Genomic DNA, 12,356 nt, shown 5'->3' with positions numbered 1-12,356 from the left:
TACTTAAATACTATTGTTTGTTGTATTCTATAGAAAGTTAGTCCCAAACACCCAGAGCAAATAACATGTGCCTATAATTCTAACACAATATCTTCTCAAGGCATCTTGTTGTTTACCCCCCAATCTCTTACCTAACATCATCTTACTAAATTTAGCACTATTAAATTGAAACCTATGCTGAGAAAATGACCTTAAATGAGATTTTGAGAGCATGTTTCATTTTATTCACCCCTTCTGCTTCTCATTCTGCACACTTGTGGTGTTCGCCCGAGCCATGGCTGGATTTGTAAGCGAATTTTAAATCAAGGCGCTTCTTCCCCAGCAGTGCTCCTGTTTTTCAGAGACAATGCTCCAGCGCCACATGAATCCTCTGGGTCTTTCGTCTTTTTCCTTTGAACACTACACCAACTACTGGGCCCTCGGCTGCCCCAGACCTCCAACACGGTCTATGCAAATATCCTACCAGAAGCTGCCCTCGCCGTACGGACGAGAGACCAGATGCATCTGAAAGTATCAGCATTTCTCACGAGAGGCAAAAACGGTCCCTTGAACAGGCATATGGCGGCAGCAGATGTGCCCGTTTGGAGGTCAGTTTTGAGAGGGTGGATGAATTTGCTTTGGATTCAGTTGTTGCACAAGTCACTGTTTTCTCTCGAAAGAAGAGGAAATTTCACAGAATTTTCACAGCCAATTAGAAGAAGGTGAAAGTGTTCTCACTGTCACCTGACTGAGACTGTCTCTCCTCCGAAGTGGATGTGCTTTGACTTTTTGACTTTGACGACAGGTAATACCTAAGCATTAGTATGACACACTATCTAGAACTACAATTCCTATCACGCTCATGAATTCTAAAACTACTCCTATGCTTGTCCACTTAAAATATACCCCTATTTTGGCAAAAACAGAGACCAGAGATTTTTAGATTATATTATTTAATTGCTGAGAAATACAAAGTAATCCACATTACTCAAATGGCAAATATGAATAAATGGTAACAACTTACATTCAGTTCAATAACTATGTACACTTAATCAATTATGAAACAAGCTTAATTCAGCTATAAGAAGCTCTGCAGAAGAAAATCATGTCATTATTCAGCTTGAGTCAGTCCAGTGTTGATTCAGTTCAATAACAGTGTTGATGTCGAAAAATTTGTTAATTATGAAACTAATTCCATTCAGCTATAAAGTATCTCTACGGAAGGTAACTGCCATCATCCATCTTTATTCTGTTCAAGTTTTGTTCTCATCTAATAGTTTCAGTGCCATCAAATTAAGTCAAGTTCCTATTAGTATCCAATGTCTCTTAAAATCCAGCTAAGAAAGTCGACAATAGCTGGGTTGAAGCAACATCATGAAAAACGTGAAGCAAATCTTTTCAGATAAAACAATTTCAAATTAAGTGTGTTTCCATCAAGTTGTTTGAATGAATGGTGGTATTGGTAGTCTAGTAACCAACAGTAAATAAAAAAATGTAAAGACACCATCAGACCATTAGTCATGTGGGTTTAAATGTTCACTACATCAGAATATATTCTGGAAATTCGTTTTCATCTCCCATTATTTGCGTTGTCTTTTTTGCACAAGTCAAAAACCACCTCAAGCCAGTGTAAAAACATTTTTTTGCGGTTTCTGATCTGACACTTCAAAATGCGCATAAAACCGGGTGATGGAAACTCAATCAGGTGACAGAAATGGAGGGGAAAAAAACTTGAATCAGGGGTCCACTTCTAAACCACCAGTCCACAGATTATACAGGAAAATATAAGGTAATTGTGCACCAAAGACAATGTTGATCACAATTTATTCCGTGTCCACATTGTAAAAAAAAAAAAAGTTGAGCTAACTTAAAAAATTAAGGCAACCAGCTTCAGCAGATTTTTGAGTTCTATCAACTTGTTTTTTAGGAGATTTTTGAGTTCTCTCAGCTTTTTGTTGTACAAACTTAAAAGAACAAGTTGAGAAAACTCAAAAATCTGCTGAAGCTAGTTTCCTTAAACTTTTTAAGTTTTGCTCAACGTTTTTTTTTTTTCTTTTTTTCTTTTTTTACAGTGCTGTAAAAAATCTAAAGTCGAGAGAACTTAAAAAACAATTTTTTAAGTTCTCAACTTTTTTTTTCACAGTGCATTTAGTCCACCATCAATCTGGCCAATGAAAATTAAACAGCATGAATCCCTGAAACCAGCTCTGTAACTTCAAAAACAGACATTACTGTACATAGTGCATTAAATGCATACATAATCCTATTGCTGTACAGGTCAAAACACAGAATATAAAGAAAAGTAAGGTAATCATGCACCAAAGACAATGGAAATCACTGCCCTTAATTTCTTTATTGATGCATATTACTATGAAAAGCTTTCTGTGAAAACTCCTACCTTGCATTTTACTCTTTCTGACTGAAAAGGAGCCAATTAACAGTTGAACTGCTTCTAATCTACGCATCTGATGACTAACAACGGAACTGATTTCTTACAATGTTGATAACACCAAAACTGACTGACTTTAACAAATGAACATTACATTAACAGCTAATTTCTTTCAGTCTTCTTAACGTATTGCAGATAAAGGAGGGCACCGTCTTCTAAAGTGAAATCTAGAAGCAGAGAACAATTCACTGGTGAACAGTAACATTTATTTTGCCATCTGCACAGGTTGTCAGAGTTCGCTCTCAAGGCATCTGTTCAACGTTTGGGAAACTTCTCTCACTCACAGCTAACCTACGGGTAATGAAAAAATTATTCTGAGTATGTCACATGTGACATCCATCAACACTTGTGTAAGAGACTTTTAGCGCTAAGCGCTGCTCTAGATGCAGCTAATTAAAATTTTTGTGATAAAATAATTAGCCTCACTTGCAGACAATGGGCTGGAAAATTCCTCTACCAAATAATTAAAATAAGAAGATAAGTAAGTAGGAAATAGTCTTTGTGGAGAGTGTGGCAGCAATCCATTGCAGCTTTTTGTGCAAAGCATGCTTGACAATTATTTAGTAACAATATGTGTCATTGAGAAAAGTATAAATACATCAATACACGAATAACACCAATATATAATCCACAAAAAACTGATCAAAGTGGCGGCATTTTTATAATCGTTTTAAATGCATTATGGGTTCCCTGCAAAGTTGAAACCCATGCTCTCTCGAACAGAATATTCTTATGAGAACAAAAGCGAGATTACCAGTTGAATAAGAGCTTTTCTTTGTTATGAAATAAATGACATTTTGTCAAACCTGATGCTCAATTATCTTAGGAAAAGGGCTCTGTGGGGTTTCTCGAGCAAAAACTTTGCAGTGAGACCTGACAAATGTGGTGTACAAAAAATCGCAACAAGAAATATGAATGCACATCAAAAATGACTGCAATGATTGTGAAAAATTGTGAAAATATCGCACTTTAACACATTGCAATACAATATTGTTCATCAAAAAAACTTGCGTTTAGCATCAGCCTTCTTACAATGCCGGTTTGGGTAGCATTCAAATCCGAGCAGGATCCAACACCCACTAAACATCTCTGCATGTTTCCATGCTGTGAAATTTTATGACCCATGCAGGCAGTCTTAGAATGATGTACTATCTGCCAAAGATGGTCATGATCTAATGCAAAATGTTCCTTTAATGATCCAGCACCTTATATACTGTCTCCTGTTGACATATTATTGTATTTAGGCTGCATGAAGCTTCACTCCTTCTAAGACGGCAATATAATTTTCTCTTGTATTGTATTGCTTAAATCTATCAAGACCAAGAAAATGGAGGGAAACGGAATGTTATGATAAGAACGAGCTTATTGCCAAAGCTCTGATAACTACTTGTGGATTATTCTTCCGCTATTGAAGGGAAGCATTGTTGCAATCACATCAGTTAACACAGAAATTTGAGACATAAGACAAAGAAATCACGTAGGATAAAGGCTTTCTCGTTACTTTCTTTTGGGAAATCCTTGGAGAGTTCTCTGTTATTTTAATCTCCTAAAGTCTGAATGAAGTAAAAAGTTACTTATTTAATTTTTAAGAAAGTAATTTATGAAAAAGCCTGTGCTCTCAGGCCCTATCTTCACAACTTAGAAGACAATTTCCCACCAAGAAATGTGTTTTAAGTCATTAAAGTCGACTTCTTAAACATTGGTGGACAATTTACCCATTCAGAGCCCAGTTTAGTCCACTATCAATCTGGCCAATAGAAATGAAATCAGCTCTGCGACTACAAATGGACATTAAATATGCAGAATCAGAGTATAAACATATGTGTCCTCAATCGTTACTGGAAACTGTAAATGTCATACTCAGTCAGTTACGTATTAAAATATGTGAACATTACCCTCAGAATGCAGTTTTGCCAATAGAATCTTCATGCACCAGCAGACTAACAGGCTCTTGTTTCATTTAATGGAATGAAGGTAAAGAAAAATCAAACTCTTATACTACTTTTATAATGACCCTGTTAGGTACCAATTATTCACTGAAAGCATTGGAAAGAATATCTGGATCGCCTCCATATCATCCTATGATCCTTTTTTAACGATACCTCACAATCATTTTAGACTGCAATTATTTTAAAGCTTATTAAACAAAGAGATTGTTAGGTGAGACTTTGGGAATACAGCTTAATTTATCTTATCTCATTAACAAAACGGAACTTTAAAGGGAAATGAGAGTATATCCATGCCGTTCGTGTTTATTTTCTTCAGGGGATTCATGAAAAAGTAGCTACAAAGTTTTCCAAGCCTCCTACTGAGTCTTCATTCCTGTGCATGAAGATATGAGAGGTGTTTGGCTTGATTTTGCGTAATTTTTCAAGTCCAGGGGGTTTCAGGCTTTAAACACGCTTATTGATACAAAGGGAGTGTTTTCAAATGGATTGTGATTATGCTAATGAAATGCACTGGGCAATAGGCTAACGGGTACAAATGAGCAGATTTCATCTCCAATTATTCAAACCGTGGACCACAACGTGGCAACCTCTGATGTCCCTCAGATGTAATTTTTAGTCCATTTTTGCAAACAAATTGGATAAACATAAAAGCAAAGCGATTAAAACAACAAAACAACATAACGCTTAACTCAAAGCATAATGGCTATTTTGCTAACGTCGAATTCAGTCTAATGCACTGCTATTGGGCAAACACAAAATTCTTCTCGGCATGGGGTATGCGCGTGTAATTGATCAAGAGAGGGAATGAGAGAGATCTCCCATTCACAAATGCTCAGAGTCACTCCATGCCAGCCTCATATTTACCAAACTCCTTTTCAGTGGGGCTCGTTGTTGTGTAAGCTCGAGGCAGGCAGCTGCATGTAAATGAAGCAGCGTGTCTTTGTATGCCTTTGTTGACGCCAGGTTTTGCAAGATATTTTAAGATCTGGAGCAATGCTGAGAAGGTCTGCGGGTGCTGTCTGACTATTAAAAACGTATAGCATTTCTGCAGGTCATGATTTAAAGGTGGTTATGTCTGTATCTCGCAGATGCACACACACACGCTGCTGTGACATCTGTGTTTGTGTGTGTGTTTATAGAGGTTCAGGGCTCACTAAAAGCACAAACCTTCACAAGTCACAATATAAAACCATATATTTATAGTCGTTTTACCTGCCAGTGCCACTCATTAATCATTTAATACCATCTGATTTCTAGTGTCTTAATAGCTTTCATAAAACACAGCTTCTGTTTCAGTACATCTTACAACAATACAAGGTTTTTAGCTGCATTTCTGAACAGCATCAAGCTCCATAAAGTTAGCAGGAGACCTCTGATGAATGTTAGTGCCATATGAAGAGGCAAATAAGATACAGGTATGCATTAGAGATCGGTATAGCAGAACGTGTATGTGCTAAGAATTGCTAACCAGCATTTATTCTGCAATAAAGAAAAGTCTTAAAGGTGAAGTGCCATTTCTGACCACTAGAGGCATCAAACTGACTGAAAATGATGGCTGATTTCTAACAAGTTTCCCAAACATTATACTGGCATGCTACTGGTCAAATAAACAAGCAAGCTAAGGAATATACAGTGTTATGCTAAAGTCGCTCATTTTATTGAGTTTATATTCTCTAATGTAATTGTCATTATTTAGTCATACTTTCATTTCCTTGCTCGCAACACCATATCACAATACATATATTAAAAAAAAACAAATAAATAAATAAAAAAAACATATGTATTCCCAGCACAGATGTACAAATGTTTCCAAGAACAGTCATCTTCAACTGTGCAAATTCAATAGTATGTCTCATTGATTCTCATTTTAAACTCATGAAAATATAATGTACTCCTGAAAAAATGAAACCAAGTCATCTTTTACTGTTTCTCATTTAACCCTTGATGAAAATTATAAACATAAACATAACATGCACTCTTAAAAATAAAGGTGCTTCATGATGCCATAGAAGAACCTTTTTGTCTAAATGGTTCCATAAAGAACCTTTAAGATTTGAAGAACCTTTCAGTTTCACAAAAGGTTCTTTGTGGCGAAAGAAGGTTCTTCAGATTATAAAAAGGTAAGAAAGAGATGGTTCTTTGACCGAATGGTTCTTTGTGGAACCAAAAATGGTTCTTCTATGGCATCACTGTGAAGAACCTTTTAAGCAACTTTATTTATAAGTGTATACACTTTTTTTTTTTTTTCAAAAGTTTGGGGGAAAATACATTTATAGTGTTTCAAAAGATTTTTATTTAAAATAAATTCTTCCTATCAAATCAAAGAATGCTCAAAAAAGTATCATGGTTTCCACAAAAATATTAAAGAGCATAACCTTTTTTTCCACATTAATAATAAGAAATGATTCAGCTTTGCCATTAATGAAAATGAAAACAGGAAATGTATTTTAAATTTTAATAATGCTGATCAAATAAATAGTTTTTGATCAAATAAATGCTGCCTTGGTGAACAGTCTCTCTATGAATTATTAATAATCACTGATTAATGCCGTGGCATTTCAAAAGAATCATCCATATGATGACTTGACTCAAACCCAAACCAGTTCCTTCTTTAGCAAGGAATGTTTTGTTTCATTTTAGCTCAGCTTAATGTCTGTTTACCGATGCCATCCAATTCAGCAGCCAGTACACAAGCAGGACTAATTAGTGTGTCAAAGTATGTGAACACATCCAGGTCCTGCCTTGAACAATGGCTATTTAGGGACTCTTAGCTGAATAATAAATAACCAAAGAAATAGAGCAGGGTTGCTCTCAGGAAACTGCCTGCTACATGTCTAATTGTCTGGGCTTTTTAATACAGTGCAGAAAATAACCGCGCTTTAGAAATCACACTAACATCCTGAATTATATGTCTTAATGTTTCATTATTTATTAAACTGCATTTCATTGCTCAGTATATTCTCTAAATCGAAAAACTTGTGATGTTTTTTTTAATGCATTGACAGTGCAAATTACGCAAATGCCATTTTCATGTGGTCTTTATGTTAATGATAGCTCATTAATGTTATTAGTATTATAATTATTAGCATAAAAAGAGACACTTGTCTTATGATTAATGTCAAATTTCACATTCATATTCTCACCCATGACTGTTTCTGACTGAATTATCATCCATTAAACAGTGGATCCACACTGACAATAATATAAGCCACTTAGTTGGCTGTTAGCATAAGTGTGTGTATATATATATATATATATATATATATATAGTGTGTAAGTAGCACAATAGATGGCTACCATTTTTCAGTTTGACAACAGTGACTCAAAGGTGTTTGGAAATTCACTGCTGATTATATCGTACATAAACAAATTGAAAACTGCTGCTTGACAATTGGAGACCCTTTCACATTGTATTAGACACATACCTGTCACAAGTGGCTATGGCAACAAGTGTAAACATATCCCTACCATCCCCACCACAAATTACTATGGTCAGAGACTTAAGTCATAATGTTACAGGAACAAGCTCTAAATGTTAAGAGGAAAAAAAGTCATACAATTTTGAATATGAATAAAATTGTCGCGTGAACATTGTGGAAATATTTTGAGGGAAAAAACACAATATTACCAAAAAAGTGAATATAACTATTAAATTGCCTGCCAAGGCTGTAGCTTCATAAATTCAAGAAATGAATGTATGTGGAGGATTTCGTTAAATTATACTTTTGAATAGGATGCACTAACCACAAACTTGTGGTTTTGTTGTAAGTCTTACACTATCAAAATCTTGAGACTGGTAGGATTTTTACAAAAAAAAGTATCTTGTGCTCACCAACATAAAAGGTGCTTAAAAGGTTCTTCACAGCGATGCAATAGAACCATTTTTGGTTCCACAAAGAACCATTCAGTCAAAGGTTATTTAAAGAACCATCTCTTTCTTACCTTTTTATAATCTGAAGAACCTTCTTTCACCACAAAAAAAAAAAAAAAACCTTTTTGTGAAACAGAAAGGTTCTTCAGATGTTAAAGGTTCTTAATGGAACCATTTAGACCTTTATTTTTGAGAGTGAAGGTTGCTTTTTAAATAAAAAATACAGTAAAACAGTGATAATGTGAAATATTATTACAATTATTTTATCATATTTTAAAATGTAATTTATTGCTGAATTAGCTGAATTTTTTAACAGACATTACTCCAGTCTTCAATGTCACATGATCCTTCAGAAATCATTGTAATATGATGATTTGGTGCTCAAGAAAATGATCATCAATGCTGAAAACAGTTGTGCTGCTTAATATTTCTGTGTAAACTGTTTTTATTATTATTATTTAATTGATGAATAGAAAAGAACAGAATTAATTTAAAATAGACATTTTTGTAATAACATAAATGTCTTTACCTTCAATTTAATGCATTGATGAAACTAATATATATATATTTTTTTTAAGTGTGAAGTGATGTGTGGCCAAGTATGATGACCCATACTCGGAATTTAACCCATCCAAGTGCACACACACAGCAGTGAATACACACCCAGAGCAGTGGGCAGCCAATGCTGCGGCACCCGGGGAGCAGTTGGGGGTTTGGTGCCTTGCTCAAGGGTCTCACCTCAGTCGTGGTATTGAAGGTGGAGAGAACACTGGTCATTCACTCCCCCCACCGACAATTTCTGCTGGACCTGAGACTCGAACCCGCAACCTTTGGGTTACAAGTCCAACTCTCTAGCCATTAGGCCACAACTGCCTATCATACTATCATACTAACATTATTGAACAGTGTAGTTCATTGCCTAGACACTCCAGTTTACTGTTCTGGTAGACATCACAATGATGCTACTTTCCTCAAGACTTTATTCATATAATGTTATGACTCATAATGTTTCATTTTCAGAGGTTTTGAAGTGATTCTCAAAATATCAGAATCTCCTAATGATATTTCATTCTTTAAATCATACATTTCCTTTTAATATGGCACTAAAATGCTTTTATACTGTAGACCAGTTAACATTATTGTCACTAGAACATTTCAACCCTGATGTCACAGTCAATGACATTCTGGCATTCTTCAATAGATTCAGAACACTTTCCTTCTCAATACCACATGTTGACTCATTTGTTAAACAACTGCCTGGTGGAATAACACGGCTCTTCTACCAAAAGATAAAGTCGCCATAATGGACATGAATGGAAAGGGCAAATGGGCTTGTAGGCTTTTTTCTATTCGTTTTCCATTTGTAAGCTCCCTCCACCAGCAGAGATAAGGCACTCTGCATCTTTGAGATGAAAACAAGGGAGGCACAAAAAAGTAAATACTCACAATGTTGTTGTTCCTGTCAGAACTTCAACAGTAACACTCTAATGATCACCAGGAGACCAGTGTACAGAGTCAAGTAGCAATGGTGTGCAGCATAATGATGCTAATTCTATGAATATTAATGATTTTCACAGAATTTACTTTATTTATTTATTTATGATCAATACTCATTAAATGAGCTGAAGTAACGTTGGCATGTTTCTTTTTCTCTCCCTTTACAGTGTTCTGACAGAGCACGTCAGACTGCATCCCCTGGAGAGGGCAGATCAATTGCCCGGTCTTTATTGACAAAATGACACGGTTCTCCCTCCCCACATGCAGCCCTGCGGTGGCTGTGCACGAAAGGTAATGGAACCAGAAGGGGGAACCTATAAATGCCCCATGCTGCTCACCTGGGGGTGAATTTATACTCTCAAAAGGATTATTTCTTTCCGATCCCTCTGCGAATAGTTTGGAGATATTAATGGGGTAATTTGTGCTGTGCATCTCCCGGGGATCTTCATGGGAGAACTCCAGGAGGATTCATTCCTCACTTTTGGAGGAACTTATGCAGCTGGACTAAAACTGGACTCATTAAATGTTGAAATTACAGCCACTAGGCTCGAGAAAAGTGGGATCGCCACATGCCTGGTGCTGCTTGCTGGTGGTGCAGGGTCGTATCCAGCTCACAATCGCAGCATGAGAAACCACATCAGTCAGCGCCATGTCGCGTCCTCTCGTTTAGAGGTTGATGAATGCCACCCAGGAACTGAAAGATGAAAACTTCGAGCTGTCGGGAAACATTTTGGATGGCATGGTTGACAGGGTAAATGTGACAGAGTCATATCGCATGCTGCTCTCAGCAGAGGGTCCAGAGACATGCTCACCGCCACCAATTAAATGCAACCTGTGATCACCTTGGATGGGCACAGGGCAGTGGTCTGTACAAGCATGCTGTGTTCTGACAAATAATGATTATCCTCGGTCTATGAGAGCATGAGACCAAGGAGAACAGATGTAAGCAATATACAAGCACACTGATGTTAATATTCAAGTGTGTTTACATGCACTTAAAAAGGTTGATTTCGATGAAATGGCGCTGCCAATGGCATTTTTTTAAATGAATGCGCAACACTAAAAAAAATGATGTAGAAACCATTTTCAGTAACACACTGAATTAAACATGAAGCAGAAAAACACTTTAGTTTAGGGACCAATTCTCACTATTAACTAGTGCTATTAGCATGCATATTACTTGAGTATTGGCTAATTATTAGTACTTATATAGCACATATTAATGTCTTATTCTGCATGACCATATTTTAGATAGCTTAATCCGACCACACACCTAAGCTTAACAACCATCTTACTAACTATTAATAAGCAGCATATGACTCTATTGAGGCAAAAGTTATAGTTAATAGTTAGTTAATAGTGAGAACTGGTCCCCGAACTAGTGTGACTGTATTTTCTTGTAAAAACTCAAATAATCGTTTTACTTACTACTTCAAAAAAGTAGTAACTTACTACTCCTTCATTTGGTCACACTTTATTTTAAGGTCCAATTCTCGCTATTAACAAATAATTAACTATGTTTTTTTTCCTTAATAAACTCCTAATTTGCTGCTTATTAATAGTTAGCAAGGTACAGCAGTTGTTAAGTTGATGTATTGGGTAGTATTAGGGATGTAGAATATGGTCATGAAGAATATGTGCTTTATAAGCTCTAATAAACAACCAATATGTTAATAATGCACATGCAAATAAGCAACTAGTTAATAGTGAGAATTGTTCCCTATTCTAAAGTGTTGATTAGTTTTTAGCATATCAGAATGATTTTATTTACCCGTTTTAACCAAATATTCACCCAAAAAGCAACATTCTGTCGTCATTTACTCACCCTCATGTCGTTTCAAACCTGAAACTTTCTTTCTTCTGCAGAACACAAAAGAAGATGCTTTGAGGAATGTTGGTAACCAAATCATTTTGGTTACCACTGACTAATAAAACCACAGAGACATTTCTCAAAAGTTCTTCTATGTTCCACAAAAGACAGTAAGTCATACAGGGTTGGAACAACAAGAATGGGAATAAATTATGACAGAATGTTTTATTAATTTTTATAATTTACCCCCAAAATAAAAATCTACTGAAAATTGACTCATCTAAGGTCATCTAAGGTGAAAGGTCATCTAAGATGTAGATGAGTTTGTTTCTTCATTAGAACAGATGTGAGGAAATTTAGCATTACATCGCTTGCTCATCAGTAGAGTGAATGGGTGCTTTTTCATTTTCAGGTGAACTATTATTTTAATTCCTAATTCATAGTGCAGTGGTGATCACATAAGGCTTATTATCTTATTATTGCATCTATAATAAGGCTAGTTTACATTAAAACAATATGTGTCTGCACTGAAAAGAATTCAAATTAATTTAAAGATTCATGGTGCAGAGCTATTGCATCACTGGGTAAAATTGTTTGCGAGTGGCTAGTGAAAAATACCATGCACAAAACTGTTTAGTAAATTCTTGCCCAAAGTGCTCTAAATATAGATTTTTCTTCCGTTTTCATAACACTACCAAAATATGAGGCCATTTCAGGGCATGATACTCTGCACACACCCTTGCAGTTTTTAATGGCTGTGTGGCATAATACTGGAGAGATTTTGCATTTGCACAAAGCCTC

The sequence above is a fragment of the Barbus barbus genome (assembly GCF_936440315.1).
Source record: "Barbus barbus genome assembly, chromosome: 18".
Classification (NCBI taxonomy): Eukaryota; Metazoa; Chordata; class Actinopteri; order Cypriniformes; family Cyprinidae; genus Barbus; species Barbus barbus.
Note: the sequence above shows the minus strand (reverse complement) of the source record.